This window comes from Chrysemys picta, chromosome 2 (assembly GCF_011386835.1).
Source record: "Chrysemys picta bellii isolate R12L10 chromosome 2, ASM1138683v2, whole genome shotgun sequence".
In the NCBI taxonomy this organism is placed as follows: Eukaryota; Metazoa; Chordata; order Testudines; family Emydidae; genus Chrysemys; species Chrysemys picta.
In genome coordinates this window covers 68588963-68615258 of record NC_088792.1, presented here as the reverse complement: position 1 = coordinate 68615258, position 26296 = coordinate 68588963, and the positions used below count along the sequence as shown (strand labels likewise).

General features: G+C 43.7%; 2 long non-coding RNA genes across 3 annotated transcripts in view; one reads left to right on the top strand and one right to left on the bottom strand.

Annotated features, from left to right (window-relative positions):
- LOC122174839 (uncharacterized) overlaps nucleotides 1-26296 on the top strand; it is a 139111-nt gene that overhangs the window by 71064 nt on the left and 41751 nt on the right. The window contains exon 2 of the long non-coding RNA XR_006177194.2: nucleotides 20736-20800. This is a non-coding gene — a long non-coding RNA (uncharacterized LOC122174839). The remainder of the gene's footprint in view (nucleotides 1-20735; nucleotides 20801-26296) is intronic.
- Nucleotides 1707-25977, bottom strand: LOC122174840 (uncharacterized). 2 transcript variants are annotated; one of them, XR_010599153.1, is made up of 6 exons: nucleotides 25700-25977; nucleotides 25192-25308; nucleotides 24579-24632; nucleotides 11892-12015; nucleotides 5789-5844; nucleotides 1707-4182 (listed from the first exon to the last, which is right to left on the bottom strand). It is a non-coding gene; the product is annotated as an uncharacterized LOC122174840 (long non-coding RNA). The 2 variants fall into 2 exon arrangements; XR_006177195.2 differs by having other exon boundaries at nucleotides 24579-25308.

The window sequence follows — 26296 nt, the reverse complement described above, 5'->3', positions numbered from 1 at the left end:
TAAGTATCTGATTACTTGATCATTTAACAACTCTTTGTTCTTTTCTTTTATAATAAACCTTTAGTTTTAGACACTAAAGGATTGGCTGGCAGTATAGTATTTTTGGGTAAGATCCAAATTAATATTGACCCGGTAACATGGTTTGCCCTTTGGGGTCAGAAGAACATTTTATATAGTGAGCAGAGTTTTTAAATAACTTCTCACTGTACTGGATCTATGTGCTGATTGGGAGCCAGAGAACTGGAATGCAAGAAAGGGGGCTGTGTGATTTCTTTTTTTAGCTTCTCGATAATCAGTGTGGGGGATGAGAAGCACAGTTTGTGGCTGGTGGGTAAGCTTAACTTCAGTGTTAACCACCAGTTTTGGGAGTGTCTGCGCTCCCTTTTGCAGCCTGCCCTGACCTTGTCATTGTCAGTGAGGACTACCCCAGGCACTCTGGGTCACAGCATGTTCTACAGAAATGAGCACAGAGCTGGGAGTAAAATCAAATAAATTCTGTGTTGGCATGGCAAGTTTCCAAAGTCTCTGTCTGTGGTACAGTCCACTAGACACACTGGGAAACCTTACCTTGTACTGGTACCTGGAGTTGAATCCTCTGTGGAAACATTTTCCCTCACTGAATTTTCTTTTGGACTCCCCACAGTTTGGGTCAGTACCCCACTGCGCTAGGTGCTGTGCAAACCCAGAACAAAAACAGGCTCTGCTCCAAAGAGCTTACAGTCCTTTATCTGGTGGTGCTCTGGTCTACCCAATAGAGAAAGGAAACCCATTACAATAGTACTAAGTCCTTGAAGCATACAGGGAGAAAAGAAAGTTATATACAACTTGAGGCCCCTATCCTGCAAGTACTTATACCTGTGCTTGATTTTACTACTGCAAGTAGTCCCATTGCTATTAACGGGACTACTTGCAATAGAAAAGTTAGGCATGTGTTGAAGTGTTGGCAGGATCTGAGCCAAGACTCCCAAAGAAGCTTTTCACTAGGAAGAGCTGTGGCATCCCCTAGAAGTTTGCTGTGCATCCTGTTATATGACAATACCATAAAGACAGCATCAGATTTCTAGGTATGAGGTCTGCAGCCTACTCAATATCTGTTGTAAACCAAATACATCCTAACTTTCAAACCAAATGTTTTTTCAGACAAAACAATTTATTTTAACAGGTTCAAAAATGTAACTGAACAATTTTTTTAAAAAATAGCAGAAAGTACGTAATCTTTTACCTCCAACTCTAAAAGCTGGGTTGATTTAGGTGATGCTTTTAAAAACAAATCCCATTTGGGCTGAGAACAAGCAGGAGAAAGTTAGTCTCAAAAGAAAAATTGCAAACTCCTCACTTCAGTTTTTCCTAATTCAGTGGTTAAGTTTGACCCTAATTATAGTGTTGATGTCTATGCTACATAACTATACATATAGCTCATGGGACCTTTCACACATGCCTTACTCCTCTGCTGAACCAGAGTGTAGCGGGGTGAATGCCTGCTCCAGCCCTGAAGGGGTGGGAAAAGCCCTGCAGAGGGCTAGGGCTGTGTAACGGGGCAAAACCCTGGCTGATTGGGAAAGTGGCTGCAGCTGGGGCCACGCCCCAAACTGAGCCACTCAGCCTTATAAAAAGGCCAGGGTAGGCAGAGTAGAGGGGTCTCCCTTTGACGGGAGGGAGAGAGAGAGAGCGGGCGGGCGGGAGGGAGACCTACCTACCTACCTACCTACAGGGAGCTCACCTGGGGACCTAGAGTAAGGCAGGGCTGGGGAAAGGCCTTGGGGACAGGGAAGCCCTAGGCCAGCAACTCCCCAGGCTGCAGGGCCTGGTCCTAGGCCCAAATAGGTATTGGGGTTGCACAAGGGCAGCCAGAGGGTGGGTAAAGGCAGCCAGTCCAAACCCCTTGTTGCTGGTGATTGGCTGATAGACTGCAGTCTGCCCCAGGGCATGGGGGCTAGATGGTGACTGGCAGTAGCCACAACTGAGGTGACATTGGGATAGGGGGTGGTGAGACCCACAGAGAGAGTGGGGTACTGCCAGGGGAGGCAGCACCTATGCCAAGGGCTCTGGGGTCTGGGAGGGACACAGGGGCCAAAGACAGGCGGGACACCTGGCCTGCAGAGGGTGCTCTGGAGGCTGGTGAGCTAATTCCCGAGATGACCAGCAGGAGGTGCTGCAGGGGTGAGTCCACGCCTGATTACAGGTGTGAGAGAGGCATCCTGTGGGAAAAATAGTATGTGATCATAATTAGACTGGCTAAAATGTTAATAGTCACCTAAGTGACTTAAGATCCTAAATCCCATTTTCAAATATGATGTAAGAACTTTGGAACATGATTTCTATTTACTTTCAATTTAGTATCATAAGTTTAAAAATGGGATTTAGTATCCAAAGTCACTTAGGTTCTTTTGAAAAATTTACTCTGTAGCATAGTATATGCTCATCAGGGGCCAAACTTAAGATCTTCCTTTATTTGGGCTTTTCTGTTCTGCCATATGTCTCCTCACAATGCATAAGCAGAACAAAGTGACCCCTTGGCAAACTGGAGAAAAGGGGCTCATGGTCTCTTGGCTCCCAGCCCAGTGTTTCTTCCCTTAGCCCAAATGGTATTTTGATACAGGAGCGTGAATTTTGTCTCCTAGAACTTCCTAACATCACTTTTGAATGATGCTATAAGCTTAGAGTAGCCCAAGAGTAGTATGATTAACCAATAGAATAACTGAGCATTTAATAAACTGTAATGGATGTGTATAAGTGGCAATTTTCTATGGCTTGTGACTCAACTGAATCTCAGTGGATTTTGATGGGGACAATGCAAGGCACCTCTCTGACCTCAGCATAGTCTTTTCTACCAAATTCCTGCTCCAAACCCCTGAGGTGAGTGCACCTTTCTATGTGGCCATTGGATCCCTACTCACTCTCCAGATTTTTTTCCTCAGCATGCCTTTTGGGGAAGGGTTGGGGGTCATTAGCCCTTTAAATGTGGCAGATACAGCCTGCTCTAGACCTGAAATGGTCATCTTATATCCAGCTGCTGCTTGTTGCACTGCCCTGTCTCCTAATTGGTAAGAATTCTTAATTCCTGTTTTACTTTCCCCCTAGTTTTCCCTTTCTTATTCCTGAGTAGATGGTAGGTTCTCATAGGGAATTGATTTGTACATGTGTAACTGAAGGCAGAATTTGCTCTGCAGAGCCTTTACTACCAGTGGTGATGTAAAAGGTGGAAGGAATTCTTCTTCATGGTCAGAGCTTAGGGTGAGTTTGCAGAGCAGTTAGTAAACATAAATAAACCTTTTTAACTTGTGAATTGAGCATAATTCATATGGAGTTACTGAGAGACACCAAACATGGTACCCGACGATGCCCTGTTTTACAGAAGCACTTTTCAGAGTTGACCCTCACTGTACTGTTGGCTCTTGAGCTTTGGAGCAGTGTTAGTGTAACTCTGAATCCTGTAGGGTTACAAAGAAAAGGAGTGAAGCAGAGGTGTGGGAGCAAGCCAGATAAGATGCAACTCATCTAGTGACGGGGGGAACCTTGAAAAGGCCTTGGGGGAGGTGCACAAAGTCCAGTGCTAGTCTGAACCTCTTAAGGCTATGAAATTTTTGGAGCCTAATACCTTGTACATAAATCACTAGCTCTACACCATGGGGAGGAACTGTACATTAATAGAATGATCTACAAATAGCATCTCTTGCATCTGAAGAAGTGAGGTTCTTACCCACGAAAGCTTATGCTCCCAATACTTCTGTTAGTCTCAAAGGTGCCACAGGACCCTCTGTTGCTTTTTACAAATAGCATAGTAATTTAAATTGCTGTACAGCATCCCAGGAGCCTCAAGCAGCTGGGAGAAGGAGTTGCTTCATAAGCAGAATTGTGGCAGCCAAGCCACGGGAATCTTCGGAGTTCTTCCTGCACAGATGCATTGCCTTATGGTTGCCCAAACAGCAGGCTCAGTGATTGCCTTGGAAAAGTGCTGGATATGTCTCCCTTTATGGGTGTTGTCAGATGCTGGGAAGCACACTGGGACTGGAGGATTGCTGGGGTCTGCTTGCTTGGCTTCGGTGTGGAAAGCAGCTGTACCCAATCGTAGTGCTGTCTGAGCACTGAATGTCCGCATTCTGTCCAGTTGCTCTGCAGGTGCAGTAATGACAGTCCCTTCTTTCCCAGGTTCCAGCACACAGGCAGCCAAAATGTAGTTCCCTATGAACAGAATGAGTTGCTCCTGGTTCATCTCCATCACTAATTCTTACAGTTCTTGCTGCTAACTGAGTTCTGACCCTCCCCACAAGTGTAAAATAAGCCCATCTAGCTTTCCCCCTCAGCAGTCAGTAGTCCTGGCCAGTCTATATTAAATCATTTATAATTCACACAGCATGGATATGGCATGTTTATGCTTAATCATGTCAACCTAGTTTACTTTGATAGCAAAGTAAACAGTGTACTTTATGGTCCATTTACAATGTTCAAGGTAACTAATGCTGATTTATATCCTTCCAGTGTGAAATCCTAGTCTGTATTTTCCTGGGAACTGACCTGCCATTTTGACCTCATAAGGACCAGAGTTGGGCGGAACCAGTTCATACCACTACCTATACTTTCCTCCAGAGATACCTATATGCCTGCTCACTAAAGGGAGCAACCTACTAATGCCTACACTTGTTTTCCTGGCTTTTTACATATTTAACAAATGCACAATATGAAGGACATAGCAGAAAAGATAAAGTGACCTGTGATGGGAATCAGTGCTTTGCCTTGTACGAAGTTTTCTGTAATCTCACTTGGGAAATGTTGATTCTTACATGTCAATACTTTGCAGAAAAATAAGAAAGTTCCTAAGGGGAAGCGAGATCCTTTGAGTTTAAGATGAGCAATTTCACCATCCTTATGAGGTACAGTTCAGAGATGCATAGCAATGACACTGGACTAAGTAGACTCCAAGTCCATTTGGAAGGCACCTTTCATGCTCTCACTTTTGCTTAAAATTAGCACCAATTACTGCCTTTTGCCATGCTACATACCCCAAACCCTCTCCCTCATATACTTTATTGTAGCACAAACTGTCCCGGTTTCAACAGCATTGGCAGAAGTGTGCATACCAAGTTTTTGAAAATGATTATTAGTGGAACATCAAATGAGTGATACTCCTGTGGGGATAGGGAGATTTAAAAAAAAAAAACCCACAATGCTTGTTGAATCATGCTATGGAGTACTCCCACTGCCACACTTTCTGATCATAACTTTATCATTACAGTAGTGTTTAGGATCAGGGCCCTTTGTGCTAGCACCATGCAGACAAATAACAAAGAAGACAGTTTCTTCCCTGGAGAACTTATAGTGCAGGTATCAGACAGAAAGCAACAGGTGCTCAAAACAGACAAATGAGATGGTGGGTGGGAGGAAGGACATAAAACAATCACAATTTAGCAGAAAAATAGGAATCTTAGTGGGGGGGGAAACAGAAAATCATGTATCTGATTAACTTGGCCTTAACTCTCACACTATGCTTAGGTGGACAATTATTTCCTCAGATTTTATTTTAACATATTAAATGGACCATGTTTAATGCTGTCTTAATAGTGAACACCTCACTATGAATATTCAGTACTTGCTACTCCGATTGTATTGGTGAATTGTCATTGGTCATATAAGATTCTAGGCAAAAGTGAATCCATTAAGGGGGGGGGGGAGCAAATATTAACAGAATGGATAACCCATGGTAGGAAAAGAAAGTTTCAATTCCTCTGTAAAGCATGAGCAAACACACACCAGCATTTCACCACTTGAAAATTAATCAGCGGAGCCTGACCTGCTCTGTGTCTCCTCAGTTTGATCTCACTGATTACAAGTTGGAAGAGTCTTCATCTGAAAAGTCAGAAAAATATCAGCTACACAATAGTAACTTTTCTTTGCATACCTCCCCACACACACTCCATTTTCATTATTGTTGCTGAGTTGTACATGAATGAACTGCCAGTGCACTTCCCTCTCCATCAGTCTCTCCTCATTAATAAAGCCCTATTGATAAAACTTTCACATTCTTTACTCTCAGAAATGTTGGCAAATAACATGTGGGAGGCATGGTTCTGGGTCAGTGAGTCTTTTGATCTCACCTTTGACATCCTCCACCTTCAAGAGCATCCCACAATCTGAATAATGGCAGAGAGAGTAAATGTATAAGGTTTGCGGATGATACGAAGCTGGGAGGGATTGCAAGCACTCTGGAGGACAGGATTAGAATTCAAAATGATCTTGACAAACTGAAGAAATGGTCTGAAATAAATAGGATGAAATTCAATAAGGACAAATCCAAAGTATTAGTTAGGAAGGAATAATCAATTGCACAAATACAAAATGAGAAATGACTGCCTAGGAAGGAGTACTACAGAAAAGGATCTGGGGGTTATAGTGGATCACAAACTAAATGAGTCAACAGTATGATGTTGTAAACAAGACATGAGAAGAAATTCTTCTGCTCTTCGGCACTGATAAGGCCTCAATGGGAGTATTGTATCCAGTTCTGGGCACCACACTGGGAAATATTTGGACAAATTGGAGAAAGTCCAAAGGGGAGCAACAAAAATTATTAAAGGTCTAGAAAACATGACCTATAAGGAAAGATTTTTTAAAAGTAGTTTGTTTAGTCTGGAGAAGCGAAGAGAAGACTGAGGGGGAACAAGATAACAGTCTTCAAGTACATAAAAGATTGTTATAAAGAAGTGAGTGATAAATTGTTCTCCTTATGCACTGAGAACAGGAGCAGAAGTAATGGGCTTAAATTGAAACAGGAGAGATTTAGGTTAGACATTTGGAAAAGCTTCCTAACTGTAAGGGTAGCTAAGCACTGGAACAAATTACCTAGGGAGGTTGTGGAATTTCCATCATTGGAAGTTTTTAAGAACAGGTTAGACAAACATCTGTCAGGGATAGATAATACTTAGTCCAGTCCCCTGAACTGAGGCAGGACTAGGTGACCTATGGAGGTCCCTTCCAGTTCTGCATTTCTATGATTCTATGTTTATTTATTGAGCATGGATAATGTATTTTGCTATGTGTAAGACACAGACAGTTCCTTAGAGAAGAAGATGAGACAGGACAAACAGGTGAGGGTAAGCTACAATGCAGATTTTCTCCTCCTTTTAGATTTCCTCCCAGCTTGAAGGCCTTCCCTCGGGGCTTGATATTGCTGCTAAGTGTTGCTGGCAGGCCATGCCCCTGCCCCATCTCTCCAGGATGGATCATTAACTTCTTTATGCACTGGTCTACTGTGGCTTTTCCACCCCAGAGTCAAAGGGGAGTTAAAAGTGAGGTAGGTAAAGAGTAAGCAAGCTACCACAGAGTCAGAGACTGGGACAAAAGAGGAAGGAGAGTATTGGGGAGAAGGGGATGTGGCAGAGGGTGACTAAAGAAACTCATGCTAGACCTTGTTGATCTACTTTGAAGTCACTGTGATTCTGGATAGATCGGGAAAGGAGGGAGGAAGTCTCAGGTGGCAAGTAGGCTTCTGGGCTGGGCAGTGTGCTGGTACCCAATATCTACGTGGTGCAAAAATATAAATTGAAGATGGGAAGATTAAGACCTTCCTAAAACTTCATGTTCGGGTAGATTTTTGCCAAGGATCCTGTCTTTTGGCCTTTTGAGTTTTAACAGGGCAATCCTATCCATCATAGTTATAAACAAGTTTACCCAACAATTAAGTTTTAACTAGCTGAATTAGAAAGTGTAATGCTTAATTTTTGGATTTGGATCAGATTTGAAAAGATTTGATTTCCACATACCTAATTTTCCTTGGAGCCAATTTAAATGGAGACTGATTCTTCAGTTATGGCATAGCTTCACCACGCTGTCGGACTTCTAATTTACTGAGGCTTGATTTAGCCTGATAATTTGCTGAATTCCTCAGTTAGCATTAAAAAAGCTAGATGTGAGTGACTGAGTTGTATAAAGAAAACAAGAATATCATCTGTAGACAGTGTTGTGTCTTGTCATTGGATAAATCCCTTTGCTTTGGCTTGTACTTTTGATGATTTGCTCAAGGAGTTCAATGATTAAATCAAGTAACATTGAGACGGGATAGGATGAAGGGCAAGAACAGTGGCTTGTGGGATTGCAGAAAATATGCTACTCCAATTTTCAAATATTTATCCCTAACTCTCATTTAGTTAAAATTTGGAACTTCAATGGCCATTCCACCCAATCAATTCTTTGTTAGAGTCCACAGAAATAGTGTAGTGATGATCTGTTAATATTAGAAAAGAATATGAAATATACATCCCTTCTTAAATTGCCAGAAGATTTACAGCTACTGACAAATAGAGCTTGATTTTGGCTGATTTAAATATGGAAATAATTTATCCAATTGAAATGTTAGTACTTTTGCCAAGAGTCTTGACTGAATTGATCAAAAGTATTGCTCTAGGTACTAGGCATGCAGACTTATTCCCAGATTTGGCGATAAGGATTCTGGCTTTTAAGATTTTTTCCCCCCTGTGATATAGACTCTCCTGAAGTGACTACTTCTTGGATTCTGTAGAAACCTCAGTTTGATGCTGCCTAAGGTGACCATATTTTCAAAACTGAAAATCAGATCCCAGTACTCTGTTCTTCTGCCTATGTCATCCTATCCTTTAGTATGTTAACCTCTCTTTGTCCTTGCTGCTGTTTGCTTCTGCACCACACTCTTTATCTTTTATTTTTAAACTCGGCCTAATTCACTTTGTCTTTCCCACAACTCAAAGTCTTCACTTGGGCCCTGAACCAGCCCATATCAATATAAATGGAAAGATTCCCACTGACTTCAACAGGCATTGGACCATCACCAGGCCTTTATACAAGTGGTGTGTCTAGGAATGTAAATCTGGGTGGGTCCCAGTTTATGGTGGATAGTCAAGGACTTACCCTGGGGACAGGTCGTGGGGTTGGAGACTTAATTTCCCTGCATCTGCAAGGGGAGAGGAGGCTTCTGATTTGTTGCTGGAGGTGGGGCAGGGACCAAGGTGGCGCCCCCTCCCTTGAGTAGCTCTGGCTCCAGGTAGCCGAACAGGGCAGGCTCTTTAGCTCAGAGGGAGCCATCAGTGCAGAGCACCTGGGGTTTCCCCCACCAGGCTCTGTGGTAGACAGCACCCCAGGTCAGACAGCTGGGAATACTCCGCCTTCTGCTGCAGGTGGCTGTGCTCAGGGAGAGAGAGAGTCCACGATATAGCAGATTCTAGAGATAGTCCACGATATAGCAGAAGAGGATGTGGTCGTGGTCAAAGAAGAAGAGGGCCATGCTGCCCCAGGGCAGCTTGCCCAACTGCTGCTGCAAGAACAGGCACAGAATAATGAGTCCTGTACCAACATAACCATGCTGTGCCACGTATATCCTGCTTGGCCACATTCAGGTCCACGATCTCCAGGAAGGCAGCCAAGCCCATACCTCCAACACCACCAGTCCCCGCCAATGGGGGGACACAGTCCCTGGGCTGTCCCCCCCCCCGGCACTGTCTGCCAAGTCCATCCCGCAGTGAGCCCACTGCGACCAGGGAGTTTCCATCTCCTTCCCTTACTCTAACAGGTGCTGGGGAACAGCATCCTCTCATCCTCCAGATGGTGGGAAGAGTCTCCTCTTGCCCCCTTTCACTGTCCTCTGGTCTGTGCTGGCAGAGACTCTCACCCCTTCCCTTGCTCTGGGAGCTGGCAGAGCCATGTCTTCACAGGCTTAGATTTGGATGGACTTGAGTGCTAATTGGATGGGCCATATCCTACATGTGGCTACACCACTATTTTATACTACGTCCACCTCCTAGTTTTTCCCTTCGTTTGTTTTCTCACTTTAGTTTGGCTCCTTGTCTTTTTTTTTTTTTTTTTGCCTTCCTCCAACTGAGTAGTAGGTTAGCCTGAAAAGGTTTTGAAAGATCACCCGCTCACTCTTTCCCCTGGATATCTGTCCCTCTCCATCAATGCCCCTTCATTTCATCTCCATGATCAGCCAGAAGATGGTCCCACCAAAGCCAGAAAATCCTCCTGAAGCACTGCCTTGGGGCTGCGGTGCTGTTTTCTTCTGTGTACCCCTCCTACCTGCATAGCTGAGAATCTGCGAGTGGGCACACAGTGAGCAAGGGAACAATTGCTAGAAGCATGAGTAGGCTTTTGCAGCTATTTTGAAGCCACAACTCTTAGTGGCATAGGTAGAGGGTCAGAAGATGTCCCAGGGTCTCAGTGAAGCTAGACCCCAGTTTCCCTAGAACAAGCCTGGACAGTAGAATTTTCCCTTCAGTTGGGAACATCTGATCACCCTTCTCCCTAAACTGAGGGAAGCAGCGCCTGTGCATAGGGTAAGTGTGAAGTCAGCACTCTGGGTTTGTCTAAGCTTACAATGCTACGGCAGCACAGCTGCAGCTACACCACTATAGTGCTTCAGTGTAGACACTTGCTACAGTGATGGGAGGGGTTCTCCTGATGCTGTCATTAATCATCCACCTTGCGAGGTGATAGAATTCTTCCATTGACTTAGCACCGTCTACACTGGGGGTTAGGTCTGCATTGCTGCATCTCTCAGGGGTGTGGATTTGCCACCTCTAAAAAAGACGTAGCTAGGCCAATATATGTTTTCGGTGTAGACCTGCCCTGAGTCTTTCCTCCCCAAATCAGGACATTCTAAGTAGCTACTCTAGCTGTCTATATAAGGCAACAGCAGCCTGGGGCACCACCCTGCTCGTATCGAAGTCAGTGGGAATTTTACTTGTTACTTCAATATTAACAGGATTGGGCCCTGATTGAGACCTGGGGTATCCTAAGTAGCTGTAAGAATGCACCATTCTGCCTGTGTAGATATGCTACATGTATATGAAATTCTGTCATTGCTTTGATACCCAACAAAGGGTTTTCTTTTCTTTTTTCTTTTCTTTTGTATTTATTTGGCTTTTGTCAAGCTTATTGTAAGGTAGCCAGTTTAATAAAATGTAATGACAATAAACATCCAAGCTTGCCTATGCCTTAATACTTTGCTTTCCACTTAGCACAGAAACTGTGCCTGCCTGCAAGAAAGATAAAGGAGGGAGTAACTTCTAAGCCAATAAAATAGTTTTGTATTATATTCTTGTCAAGTTATTTTCTAACTTAGTTTTTGTCTAGCTCCATTGCCAAAAATAGCACTGACGGCAAAAGTGTCCTTAATATCAGTAGCAGTATGACATGCCAGTAAAATCTGACTTGATTTCACTGAAATAAACCAACTAGCTCTTTTTTTGTTGTTAATTTCTCCCAAAGAGCTTTTAAATATCTCTTTTAAAAAAAAGGAAGACAAAGAGCATTACTTTTTCTTTAATCAGCAGATCTCTCGGCTGACTCTACGTTTTGTTTTCATGCTGAAGGGGAAAAATATTTTCCTGGCAGGTTTAGAATGATTTTTCTGATGATCTTTTCTTTTGGAGCCAACATACATTTTTTCACAAATATCTGATCTGACATAATACTGTACCTGGAATTTCACACCAGAAAGAGTCATATTTACTGCAGCAAGCACTTGCAACTAGGCTACAAGCCCTCCAGCAAAATATGAGAAGCCAAAAGAGAAATTTAAATGTGTGGGGGGGGGGGAGGGAAGGCATCATTTCCCATAGGAAAGAAAGCCATGAAATGTCTGCTATCTATGAAAGCATTTCAGAGATCAAGTGATGGAATGTTATATACAGACATATGTGCCAACCATTATCATCTTTGAAAATTATCTCAACAGTTTGAAATCCTGTTAATTAAAAAAGAAGTAAAAGAGATGATGACTCTCTGCATGGAGCAATACAAATGTTTCAAATTGATGTGACTCAAAGCAAAAACTGCATGCTCCAAATAAAAATACACATGTGCACTGTTCTGAATTTATGAAGGACTTTGATTTGATATAAACCACCCTCTCACTTTTTGGAGCTTACCAGTGTTTTCTTTCATAAATGTGTTTTCTTCAAAGCTTGAGTATCTCCAGTCAATTTAGTCGTCCAGATGTGGAATGGATTTCCTATGCACTTGTAGCATGAACAAAATGTGATGACTTTTTGCCTGGAAGCCAATGAAAAAAAGAGAAACATTTTCAAATTCCAACCAACTTCGGCTTTCAAAAAGATTGACTAGGATGTGTCTTGGAGAATTCCTAGGCCTCAGCAGACAAATACAGCTGCCTTGATATATGTCAGGTCATTGTTCTGCAACTGAAAAGCTGTAGCTTTGTCTGTAGCAGTATGGACATTCACAGGATGCTGCCGTTCCTAAGTATGCATTCTTACTTTTGTACCTGCTGCAAAGCACAGTAAACTATACAAAGGACTTTGGTGTGCTATTAATAGGCTTTCTTTACAGTCCTGTACTTGACAGAGATTTATATAGTGTTTGTGGTGCTAGAAATCCAAGTCCAGTGCCTGGATGGGATAGAGGAGTCCACCTTCAAAGATTTTCCACTAAGAGGAGAACTCTGAAATGTACAATAGTACAGTAGCTAAACCTTTGTTATCCAAACTATTCATGGCCCCTTTGGCATTCAAATAATGAGGAGCAACCTGTTGGTAAGCTTCACATTAGCCATGTTGAAACTACAATGTGACGCGGCTTTGGGAATAATCTAAGCAAGTGCCAAAAAGGACAGGCACTCCTTGACCACCAGTGTGTGTGGAGCTCAGGGATACTTTCAACTGTCACTGCCCCTCTGTGCCTGCTGTGCAGAAATTTGGGGTCACTAGGTCTGTAAACATAGATCCCATACTCCTTTCTCCAGCAAACCCTGTAGGGAGCTCTTCAGCACCAGGGCTGAGCTCTCCTTCACAGTTTTTTGGGGGTGCAATGGTCTCCTGTGGAGCCCTCAATCAATGCTTGCCTTGCCAGGCAATCCAACGTATGGCTTAAGTAAAGGCCCTCCGTAGCTGGGTGAATTTCACTCTGATAGAGGCAGCCATTACATGCAGATTAGTAAACAAGATCACTAAGTTTTACATTATATTATAAATTCTAGTGAATCCCGTTTTTACTATACATTGGTCTTTGTTGGAGCTTATGCTGTATTTGTACGACTGTCTGCCCAACAGTTTCTGAGAATTGAAAGTGTGAAAACAACAAATAAAGAAGTTATGAGGGAAAACCCGCTGCCTTTATTTGAAATCTGTTCCCAAATCTGCGGCTGGCTAAACTTCACCCAGATGTTATTATGTGGTTATGGATTTTGGATGTTCTTTTTGCTGACAGTGAAGCCAACACACACCCATCCTGCAAATGATCTGCTGGGGGAAAAACAACTATGCACCACAGTTAAGTACAAAATTCAAAATAGAGACATAAGCCTCTTTTGGCACAAGTCTGTACTCTCTAGACAGTGCTCCTAGTGAGAAGGGAAAAAATCGGAGGCCTTGTGTAATCCTGCAACCCAGGACTGAGTTGGCCCATAACACAAACTAGTAATAAGCAGGATGAACATTACTCAATCATAATTTTCTTTCCCCATCCTAACCTTCTTATTTCTTTCAAATTTTCTTTCCCTTTAGCCGTCTTTCTCTTTCAACACTTGTGTACTTCTGTTGTCTAGTTCCAATGAAAGAGAGGAGAAACCTTTTGTTTTATATTCATGAAGGGTGCTGGGACTCTGTTCCTGTTAGGCCTGAATGGGAGAAGCTACTTGATAAATACGACTTTGCTGTTTGTTAGGTATTGTGTTTAAAGATCTGAAGCGAGGAACAATCACGGGATGTTTGGTTTCATTATAATCTTTTGGCTAAGATTTAAAACAGAGCTTCTGGCCATTGATGATCATTAAAGAGCCAGCCTAAGGCATCTTTTGCCATGCCAGGGAGGTTCAGCCAATATTCTGTCCAAATTCCAATGCAGACAATTATGGTCTGCCTGGCCTTTCGTCTGGATTTGAAATACTTCTTTCCTGGAATTCTGTTCTAAGATGTTATGGATTGTAAATATGGGATATTAAAAGAGGTGCCTACACTTCAGTGGCAGATTTTATAATTCCTGTTTATCCAGTGTGTAAAGTATTCAAATGTTGGACTTGATTCACCTGGAGTCTTTGCCTAGGGTGACTAGATAGCAAGTATGAAAAATTGGGATGGGGTGGGGAGTAATAAGCACAGTAAGATAAAGCCCTGAATATCGGGACTGTCCCATTAAAATCGGAAGATCTGGTCATCCTATCGCTGCTAGTAATTGTACTAACAAGATATGTGTTCCTATGCTGGTGAGTTATGAGAAATAGGGCTTCAGTATAATTGAAACAGTTATTAGGGTGATCCAAGGAAATGCTAATACCCCTCATAATGTATGCAACTCTGCTTTGATCCAGCCTTCAAAAGGAAGTTCATTGCCATTCACGGCTTTTACACCTAATTTCTCTTCAATATCTAACAGTTCTTCAGTGGGTCTTAAGTCTAGCTCCAGGAAACGGTCCTCTTTCATTTATTATCACTGATTCCTGAGCACCTGTGTCCCATAATGCCATTACTTTCTTGTGGTGGGGATAACAGAGCAAACATTTTTTCCAGTTAACTTGGCCACACTTCCTTGCTGTGTGGGAGCACCTGTAGTAAAATGCTGGCGAACCACAGAATTTGGGCAATTCATTGCTATTATTCTGTGGCTACCTGCAGGATGTGGCATACAGTGTTTTCTACAGTGCTGCATCTGACAGTCTATCTATAATTCTTGCTGATATCCTGAACAAAGCATAACCTGGCCAATGTTTTCTTCTTTCCACCGGCAGCAGGAACAAGTATCTTGGGATTTTCCTTTACATTGTTGTTGATCCTCCTGTTTCCCAATTGCTGTGGCTAATCTTGCACATGACATCCTCTTGCTTCACACAACAGTGATCACATCCTTGATTTGAGTTGCCCCATTCACGTTTGTCCCAAATATGCCCCATTTTGACAGCATCTCTGATAACGCCTTTTCATTTGTCCTTTTTGGGTTGCATAGTCAGAGAGAGAGAGAGAGAGAGAGAAAATATATATGACTCTATAGCCTAGTGATTAGGGCACTCGCCTGGGAGTGAGGACACTCAAGTTTGCGTCCCTTCACCAGTGACTAATAATTATTTATACACAGTGGAAGAAGTTTCAACAGGATAGATTGAGGGACCCCGGCCCCAGACTTCCCTATAGCCCAGGGATGGGCAAACTACAGCCCGGGGACCGCATCCAGCCCTTCAGACATTTTAATCTGGCTCTCAAGTTCCCACCAGGGAGTTGGGTTCGGAGCATGCCCCACTCCGACACTCCAACCAGGGAGCAGTGTTGAGGGCTCACCCTGCTCCACGCAGTTCCCGGAAGCAGCAGCATGTCCCCCCTCCAGCCAATGGGAGCTGCAGGGGTGGCGCCTGCGGTGGGGCAGCACACAGAGCTGCCTGGCCGCGCCTCCGTCTAGGAGCTGGAGAGTGGACATGCTTGAGGTAAATGCTGCCCGGAGCCTGCACCCAATCCCCCCCCCCCACGCCCCAACCCCCTGCCGCAGCTCTGATCCCCCTTCCGCCCTCTGAACCCCTCAGTCTCACCCTCCTGCATCCCTAACCCCTCATGCCCAGGCCCACCCCAGAATCCTCACCCCCAGCCGGCACCCTCACCTCCTCCCACACCTCAACCCCCAATTTTGTGAGCATTCGTGGTCCTCCATACAATTTCCATACCCAGATGCGGCCCTTGGGCCAAAAAGTTTGCCCACCCCTGCTATAGCCCAATGACTAGGGTACTCTCCTGTAATATGGGAGAGTTCAAATCCCTTCTCCACATCAGGCAGAGGGGGGAATTGAATCCAAGTTTCCTGCATCCCAGGTGAGTGCCCCTAACTGCCAGGCTAAAAGTTATAAAGTCAACACCACCTCCCCTTCCTCCCTCCCCTCTAATCTTGTGAATGGAGCATAAAAAATCTGTCTGAAACTATTTGAAACTGTCGAATTCATGAATAGTGTTGGGCTGACTGGAACTGCGTGTTTTGTTTTGTTTTTTTGCAAATACACTACTTGTATAACAAACTTTGCTTATAACAAAGCTCTGTTAGGGGGTATAAACAGCTTTCAATCTCAAGCATCACATTTTGAATCTCTGTCTCTTCAAATATGTCAGACAATAAAGAAAGGTCAAGGATCACGTGAGTCCACTGCTCAGTGGAGAAGGTGAGCTGGTAACGGAAGGTGATAGGAAGTCAGAGCTCCTCAATGCCTATTTTGCTTCAGTCTTCTCACAAAAAATAACATGTGACTAGATGACTAGCAAAGTTACCATAGATGACAAAGGGGAAGGGATGCAGTTTGGGATAAGTAAAGAACACGTCAGAGATCTTCATTACAAAAGGGAAAAAAGGAGGAGCCAGGGAACTATAGACTAGTTAGCCTGATTTCAATACCTGGGAAGCTACTACAGCAATGTTTAAAACATTGAATTTGCGAATACCTGGAGGATGAAGGGAGGTAATCACTAGCACACAGTATGGATTTATCAAGAAAAATAACGAGTGGGGTCCCACAGGGATAGATTCTGGGTCTGGTTCTGTTCAATATCTTCATTAGTGATTTAGAAAGTGGCATAGAGAGTACACTTATGAAGTTTGCAGACGATACCAAGCTGGGAGGGGTTGTAAATTCTTTGGAGGATAGGATTAAAATTCAAAATGATCTGGACAAACTGGAGAAATGGTATGAAGTAAATAGGATGAAATTCAATAAGGACAAATGCAAAATACTCCACTTAGAAAGGAACAATCAGTTGCACACATACAAAATAGGAAATGACTGCCTAGGAAGAAGTACTGCGGAAAGGGATCTGGGGGTCATAATGGATCACAAGCTATGTAACACTGTAATCACAACAGTGTAACACAAACATCATTCTGGGATGTATTAGCAGGAGTATTGTAAGCAAGACACGAGAAATAATTCTTCCGCTCTACTCCACGCTGATTAGGCCTCAACTGGAGTATTGTGTCCAGTTGTGGGCGCCACATTTCAAGAAAGATGTGGACAAATTGGAGAAAGTCCAGAGAAGAGCAACAAAAATTATTAAAGGTCTAGAAATCATGACCTATGAGGGAAGATTGAAAAAAATGGGTTTGTTTAGTCTGGAGAAGACAAGACTGAGAGGGGACATGATAACAAGTACATAAAAGGTTATTACAAGGAGGAGGGAGAAAAGTACATAAAAGGTTATTACAAGGAGGAGGGAGAAAAATTGTTCTTCTTAACCTCTGAGGATAGGACAAGAAGCAATGGGCTTAAATTGCAGCAAGGGCAGTTTAGGTTGGATATTAGGAAAAACTTCCTAACTGTCAGGGTGGTTAAGCACTGGAATAAATTACCTAGGGAGGTTGTGGAATCTCCATCATTGGGGATTTTTAAGAGAAGGTTGGACAAACACCTGTCAGGGATGGTCTAGATAATACTTAGTCCTGCCTTGAGTGCAGGGGACTGGACCTCTCGAGGTCCCTTCCTGTTCTATGTTTCTATTCTATGCCAAACCAGCTTGATTTCCTTCTTTGAAAGGGTAACTGATCTGGTAACTGATTTGTGGAATGTGGTGGACATAATATACTGGGACTTCAGCAAGGCTTTTGACATAGTCCCACATGACATTCTGATAAGTCAGCTGGAGAAAGGCGGGCTTGACAGAACTACCATTAAGTGGATAATAATTCTTTAATAGTTACTCTTTGTTTGTGGTTGTTTAATGGAATGATGTTGGATTGGAGAGAGGTCTCAAGTGGGGTTCCACAGGGATGTTGTTTAACATCTTTATTAATGTTCTGGATGTAGGTATAGAGAACATACTGATCAAGTTTTCAGATGACATGAAGGTAAGAGGGTTTGCCAATACTTTGGAGGATAGAGCTAAAATTCAGAGGGATCTTGATACATTGGAGAACTGGGCTATAGACAACAAAATAAAATTCAACAAAGACAAATGTAAGGTGCTACATTTAGGGAAGAAAAAACAAATGCACAAATACAGAATCAGGGATAACTGGCTTGGCAGCAGCACTGCTGAGAAGCATCTGAGAGTTGTGCTGGTTCTTAAATACAACATGAGTCAGCAATGCAATTCTGCTGCAAAAAAAGCAAATGCAATTTTAGGTTGTATGAACAGAGGCATAGCATGCAAGTCATGGAAGGTGATAGTACGGCTCTATTTGGCACCGGTTAGGCCTCAGCTAGAGTATTGTGTCCAATTTTGGTCACCAATGTATAGAAAGGATGTAGAGCAACTGGAAAGGATCCAAAGGTGAGCAACAAAAATGGATGGAATGCAAGCGATATGAGCAAAAGCTGAAGGAACTGGGTATGTTTAGTTTGGAAAAGAGGAGATTAAGGGGGGGATATGATAGTGTCTTCAGATACTTGAAAGGCTGCCATAAAAAAGATGGAGAAAAGTTGTTCTGTTTTGCCACAGAGGCAAGGACAAGAGTCAATGGGTTCAAACTTCAGCAAAGCAGATTTAGATTAAATCTCAGAAAAACTATAAGAACAGTAGGACAATGGAACAGACTGCCTAGGAAAGTCCAGAGAAGAGCAGGAAGGTTGTGGAAGCTTCTTCACTGGAGGTTTTCTAAAAGAGGCTGTCAAGTATCAGAGAGGTAGCCGTGTTAGTCTGAATCTGTAAAAAGCAACAGAGGGTCCTATGGCACGTTTGAGACTAACAGAAGTATTGGGAGCATAAGCTTTCGTGGGTAAGAACCTCACTTCTTCAGATGCAAGGGGCTGGTTAGCCATGGATGGTTTAGACACAACAAATCCTGAATCTTGGCTAGGGGTTAGACTAGATGAGCCTTGTGGTCCCTTCTAACCCTATCCTGTTCATCAACACTCCTTTTAAAAAGGCCCAGAACAATTTATCTCAGTGGAACCTCCAAATTTGCTGCCCCTTCAATGACACAACTTGGCTTATGAAGAAGAACTGTAAACCAGTGGGCTAACTCACTAGCACCAAAGAACACTTTCCAGCCACAAAATTTTAATTCCTTTTCTTCAGGGTTTCTCTTTCATTTCTTCAAAACAAAATTATAGTTCAGCATCTGAGTCATATCCCTCTCCCCTGACCCAGGGTCTTCTATCTACTCCCTGCAATTCTTAACTCCACAGACTATCTGCTTGGGAGTCAAGGCAAGCCTCTCTGCTCCCTTCATTACACTGTGCAGACCGTCCTATCTAAACAGTGCTCTTTCCCCTGACCCAGGGACTTTTGCAGGTGCCTTCCTGAGCAACTTGCTGACTTTGATGAAGATTGAGTGAGCTTCAAGCTATTGCCTGACACCTAGCCTCCCGGCATCAGCTGGGAGGCAGCTGTTTATTCACAGGAGGGGGTTAAGCCCAACTCCTTGACTTGTTCTTTGAATTCTAACTTTCCTTGTGAGTTTTCTGCAGACCAAGTCCTTCCATTCCCAGGCTATGTGCTGACTTTCTAACACAGCAGCACACACTGTCCCCAGGACCTATTCTCTATTTTAAGGAGGCTGCTCCTGCTCTCATTATCTTATATGCCTACAATACAAATAAAACAACAAACATGCTCAAACTAGGGTTGCCAACTTTCTGATTGCAGAAAACCGAACACCCTTGCCCTGCCCCACCCCTTCTTTGAGGCCCTGCCTGCCGCTCACTCCATCCCCGCTCCTTCAGTCACTCACTCTCCTGCACCCTCGCTCATTTTCATCAGGATGGGGTAGGGGGTTGGGGTACAGGAGGGGGGTGAGGGCTCTGGCTGGGGGTGCAGGCTCTGGGGTGGGGCTCTGAGCTGGGGGTGGGGGCCAAGGGGTTTGGAGTGTGGGATGGGGCTCCGGGCTGGGGCAGGAGGTTGGGGTCCATGGGATTAGGACTCTGGCTGGGGGTGCAGGCTCTGGTGTGGGGTTGGGGATGAGGAGTTTGGAGTGTGGGAGGGAGCTCAGGGCTGGGGCGGGGTGTTGGGGTTCAGGATGGGGAGGGAGAGAGGGGTGTAGGCTCTGGGAGGTAGTTGGGGTGCAGGAAGGGTCTCAGGGCTGGGACAGGGGTACAGGAGGGTTTGGGATATGGGCTCAGGGTGGCACTTACCTTGGGCAGCTCCCCAGAAGTGGTGACATATCCCTCTGGCTCCTAGGTAGAGGCGTGGCCACAGGAGCGCTGCGTGCTTCCCCCGGCTACAGGCGTTGCCCCCGCAGCTCCCATTGGCCGCGGATCCTGGCCAATGGGAGCTGTGGAGCTTGTCACTTGGGGCGGGGGCAGCGCACAAAGCCCCTGTGGCTGTGCCTTCGCCTGGGGAAAAGTTGGAGGGAAATGCTTACCGCTTCCGGGAGCCACAGGAAGCCAGGGCAGGCAGGGAGTCTGCCTTAGCCCTGCTGCGCCACCAACTGGACTTTTAATGGCCTGATCAGCAATGCTAACCGGAGCCACCAGGGTCCCTTTTCAACCAGGCATTCCAGTCGAAAACTGGACACCTGGCAACCCTAGTTCAAACACCATAAGAAATTATTTCTCAATATAAACAATATGTATTCATTTCTAAAATTGTCTATTACAGCGTTCTTGCATACACTTGCAGGGTTGAATCTATCCACCATAGAAATGTCTTTAATATCACTGGATAGATGAGTTTCACACAACTATCTCTGGTAAGTGCAAACAGTTTCATGTGCAAAATATGCAGGTCCAAGTTTTAGGGATCAGTTTGCAAACTTGGCCAAGATACGTTGCAAAGCACTGTCCAGACCAAAAATGCTGTATAAACAGAATACCATGTTAACAATCTATTTCTTCTGCATTTGTTTTGTTTGCACAGATCCCATCACAATAGGATCTTCGTCCATGTCTAAGGCTCCTAGGCATTCCAGTAATACGATACAGGTCAGTCTGATACAATATCTGTGTGTTCTGGCTCTGATCAGTTTTGGCTTGTTGTTTTGAGGGGCTGCATACCCCAGTGCTCTACAAATGCAGTACATAAAAGAGATTTTTAATAGTCAGATTCAGCATGATAGTGTTCGAGCTGTCTAATCTGATTGCACTGATGGTTTCTTTGTGCAGTTGGACAGACACCGTTCTGCTGACCCCCTCTGGTGTTCATCCTATCAAACAGCACAGCTATGAGGTTCACCTCTTAGCTTCCTGAATGTTTTTATTTTAACTATTGCCTCCTCTTTCCTTGAGTAGTTCTCTAAAAGGGCAAGCTCACTATAGCTGAATGCCTTTGTTGTCCTTGGCAGCCTGACCCAAATGCAAAGGGAAATAACAGTGATCTCCTATGTTCAGTAACTCTTCTTTTTGACCTTTTTCATAGAAAAATGATAGTCTACAGGGAAAATGACAGAAATGTGTGTGACACAAACAGCCTTGTGGCAACATGAGAAATTTGTTTCTTTAAAAAAGTGAATTGTGCAATATGCTGAGATAGGCTGAAGGAAAGAATTTTTAAAGATTCAGTTTCATGGCTAAGGTCCAGCTAAGGCATCCATACTTCATAATCTGCTCTTAAAAGCTATCAGCTTCATCCAAACTGGAACCAAAGAAGGAGCGCCTTTTGGTTTGGAGTCTGCCCAAAGCCAAAAACAATAATTTTCAATTCAGAAATTCAAATCCAACAGCCCCCATCCCCTGCAATATTCAGATGATTTTGGTTTGAAGTTCCTATGTTGGTACACCTCTAATTGTACACAAAGGAGGAGGAATTACATCTCCTGATAGTAACAGATGATAAAAGGATACTATCAGAATTTTTAAGCCTAACAATTAATTATCTTGGGCGTAGCCGTGTTAGTCTGAATCTGTAAAAAGCGACAAAGAGTCCTGTGGCACCTTATAGACTAAGAGATGTATTGGAGCATAAGCTTTCGTGAGGCTTATGCTCCAATACGTCTGTTAATCTATAAGGTGCCACAGGACTCTTGGTCAATTAATTATCTGTGACCCTGGTTTATATAGAAGTTTTTAGCTTTGAAGATTCTAATTGGAATGATTTGCATTGTTGTCCTTAAACCAATCTCTGTTGCAATGTCATTCTTCTAATGTTAAAAAACAAAAAAAACACCACCATTCAATTTGCTTTGTGTACCTGGTCAGAATAAAAACAGAACATACGTGCTATGACACCAACATGGAGGAAGGAGAAAGAGTCCCCAGTGCTCACACAGTTTTCTCTTTATGTTACAGTAGCAGTAAAAAAAAAATTTAAGATGCTTGATTACTATTTGGAGTTAAGCCCATGGGACAAGGGTCGCTTTAAATCCTGCCTACATTTAGGGTGAAGTCAGGGGAGATACAGAAGTCTACAGCCAATGTGAGATCTGAATCAGGTCCTTGAAATAGAGTTTGGAAGAAGTTACAGAATTAGGGCACTATCCATTTGAACATGGCTTTCAGTGTTGCAAAAGGCCTAGAAAGTATGAGATTCTATTGCTGTAGCAGCTTGATATAGTCAAAGGAAAGCTTTCCCTGCCTCAAACGCGCAAGTGCTAAATAAGTAAGTTCAAAACAAAGCTCTCCTTCATGGCTGTAATTTGGGAAGTCACCTGAGATGAACCGCATGCAAATGAGCTACCCACTTTTTGTGCTCATGTATTTTCTATCTTGCTATCACAGTCCCCCCTCACTTGGAGATGTGACTACATGGATCCATCCGCTTACAGGTGATAGTAGAAAACACGAGAAGGACTAGTATTGCTCCAAGACTATTTTTGTGGGAGCTGCATCTTGCATGTTTTCCATGTGGGAAGTCATACATACATAATGTCCCAAGCAATGCAATGTGCTCCTGCTTTTATTTTAAATATCTGTTCTGCACATACTCAACATTGCCAACTGCAAGCCTTCAAAAACCATGAGTCAGCCCCCCCAAAATCATTAAATTGGCTTAAAAATACAGTTGAGATTAATTTAATTTCTTTCTGGCTTTTTGTGCCTTTAGGTTTCACATTTTCTTTACAACTATAAGTGCTAGAAACTTATTTTTAAAAATGAAACCTGACATTCTCACATAATCACATGAATCCAAGAGCTGGGGCTTTAAGAAAAACACCAAATATATTCTGATCCGTGATGAAATCACATAAGTGGGTAACATTGTATACTCTACATCTGCCTGGATTCTGGTCCAAGCTGCACAAAGCATTTCACTTGAGATAAATGTCGTACCCTATCTAGGTTGTAGTGAGGGGTCGGCAACTTTTCAGAAGTGGTGTGCCGAGTCTTCATTTATTCACTCTAATTTAAGGTTTCACATGCCAGTCATACATTAAAATGTTTCTCTTTCTATAAGTCTATAATATACAACTAAACTATTGTTGTATGTAAAGTAAATAAGGTTTTAAAAATGTTTAAGAAACTTCATTTAAAATTAAATTAAAATGCAGAGCCCCGGACCAGTAGCCAGGCAGTGTGAGTGCCACTGAAAATCAGCTCAGGTGCCGCCTTCAGCACATGTGTCATAGTTGTCTACCCCTCTTGTAGTGTATTGCTGTTGATAACTGTAAACAACTGCTACATACTGCCCCATCCCCAGAGGTGGCTGCATTTCAATTATTCTCATATATAGCTTGTAACACACTCTTGGATCCTTTGACATGAAAGATGCAATAGAAATGCAAGTGAATCATTTATTATTATTATTATTTATTATTCTGTACCTCCCTTTAGAATCCGTTAGCAGAATTAGCAGCTTGAATGGTGACAAAAAAAAAAAAAAAAAAAACCTCCGAGCACGTCAATAAACTTGTCATTTTTTAATCACAAGTAATCTAACATAACAGGATTTAGTTTGTTAAAAAAAAACCCAACAATATTCTTTAGTGCTACAATGATGTATGAAAAAAAACATTCTTTGGTTTCAAAGAAACTTTCTGAAAACCACCAAGTATGTTATTGAGAAATCTGGCAATAGGAACATGGATGCAACTTACCGGAATGCAAAATGCAAGGACACGAAACACAGTGAAATTTAAAAGGCAATAGTTTAGACAGATGGCTGAGCAGAAGCAGTCTGCATTGCCATGGAGAAAATCCTGATACAGTCCTCAGCAATCGGTTCTCAAACTAGCAAGAGTGGGCTGCTATGCAAGAATCAGAGTCAGCCACGGGTATGTTGCAGTATGTCTGCTTCCTAGGAAACAGTGGTGTACAGGGTGAGCTATTTTGGCTTCCTTGCGGGTGGGGGACTGTCTATGGAATTTGGTCTGCCATTTGCTTTTGGTTCACCAGTCCTTTTAGTAACACATGGCAAGATCTCTCTGCATTTAAAAATCAGAGTGTGTAATGGCACCTCTACCTTGGGAATTATGGCTTTATTGGGTTCAGAAGGGGGTACAACAGATCAGCCAGTATCTTCGAATTCCTACCTCCCACTCTGTATTTACTCCCACTCTGTTGGGGAGGAAGGTCTCATGTTCCCCATCTGCATCCCCTATGGGGAATTACGGAATAACACGACTGAATTCTAGAGGTTCCTTTCTATTTTGCCATCATTCTAGGCTTTGTCTACATGCAGAGTTGCACTGCTATAACAAATGGTGTGATTTTAAACCAATTTATTGGACTTCCCCCTGAAGCAGATCATGAAACAGAAAGTTTGTGGATTTTGCCCTCCCTTGTTTTGGCCTTTGAGAGAGGAGATGGCCCTAAATCAGGACAGCACCTTGGTCATGGCTGCTTGGTTGACCCTTTCTTGGAGAGATCCTCACTGTGGGATCTGTGGAAAAAAGATAAGGAAAGTATCATTATAAACACAGCTGCATGTAGGCTCCACTCTCTCCCCTTGTATGGCCACAAGAGCATTTTCCACCGAGTCTAGCAGAAGGGTGGAGAGGACTACTGGTAGGCTGAGCCCTCCTCCTATGCAGGAGGTGGGAGACACATGGGCAGACGTTCTTCACTATTCACAGTTATGGGGAGGGGTGACAATTTTCCTCTTAGTGTTTCTAGAGGAACACAAAACTTAAATAGGGGAAGTGAATGAAAGGGCTCTAATCACATGGCAGATACATGGAAAGCAAATGTTAACATAGGCTGTAAGTAAAACATGGTTTTGTGTTCATGGTTGGCAGATGACTGATATTCAGTGAGCTGGGTCAAATTCTTGGCTCTGCTGTTGAGTCACTCAGTGACCTTCAGGAAGTGATTTAATCATGGACTCAATCCTGTTAGGCACTGAGCACCTGCTGAGAACTCGGCTCCTATTGAAGTTTAGGTCTCTTATTGCATCTCAGTCCTTCACAGGCTCAGGCCCTGCCCTATGTGAAATAACTTACTTGAATGTGGCTCCTTGCCTTGTAACTGCATGAAAATGGAATTCGAGAACCCCTAGCTGTTGATGTCATCAGCGATTAAGCGATGCGAGTGCCTGCTAGGGAGATGTGTGGGAAAGCCTGCAATGGAGATACAGCGTAGACTCACCCATACAGCGCCTCCTGCTGGTCATCCTCAGGAATTAGCTCTTCAACCCAGGAGCACCCTCTGCAGGCCAGTGATCCACTTGCCATTGCCCCCCCATGTCCTTATCTCAGGGTTCTGCCTCTTACAGTACCCCAGTGTCTTACTGGGTTTCCACACCCCAGGTGTTCCCCTGGGGTGTGAAAACCTCAGGTCACCACAGTCATGGCTACTCCCAGTCACCACAGTCATGGCTACTGCCAGTCTCTGTTTAGCCCTCACGCCCTGGGGCAAACTGCAGTCTATCAGTCGATCATCACAGGCAACAAAGGGTTTGGACTGGCTACCTTTACCTACCCTCCAGCTGCCCCTCTGCAAGCCCAATACCTAGGAGGCCTAGAACTAGGCCCTGCAGCATGGGGAGTTGCTGGCCTAGGGCTTCCCAGCTCCTAAGGCCCGGTGCTGCGCTGAATTTCCCAGCCAGCCTCCCTCTCAAGTCAGAGAGAGGCTACTGCTTCTAGCTTCCCTGGCCGCCTTATAAGGCCCAGTTGCTTAGTTTGGGGCGTGGCCCCAGCTGCAGCCACTTCCCCCAATCAGCCAAGGGTTTGCTCCCTTCCCCAGCCCCAGCCCTCTGCAGGGCTTTTCCAACCCCTTCCGGGCTGGAGCGGGTGTTCACCCCACTACAGTACCAAATAATGGACTAGTTTTGCTGAAAGAGACTAGAACAGAAGCATTCAGAACTCACATTGTGAAACAAATTACAGGCTGACACATATCTACTAATAATCTATGATATGGTACAATAGACAGGAATAGCTCAAAACCCCCATGGCTGAAGAAGGGGGAAGTGAGTGTTACAATGGAAGAGCACTTTCACATACACCAATTATACAGCCACTGTATGCATGTTCAGAATTTTAGGTTCTGCCAGGTGCAGGGGGATTTGCCAATGTACACAGTATGTGAAAGCAGGGAGTTCCGTAG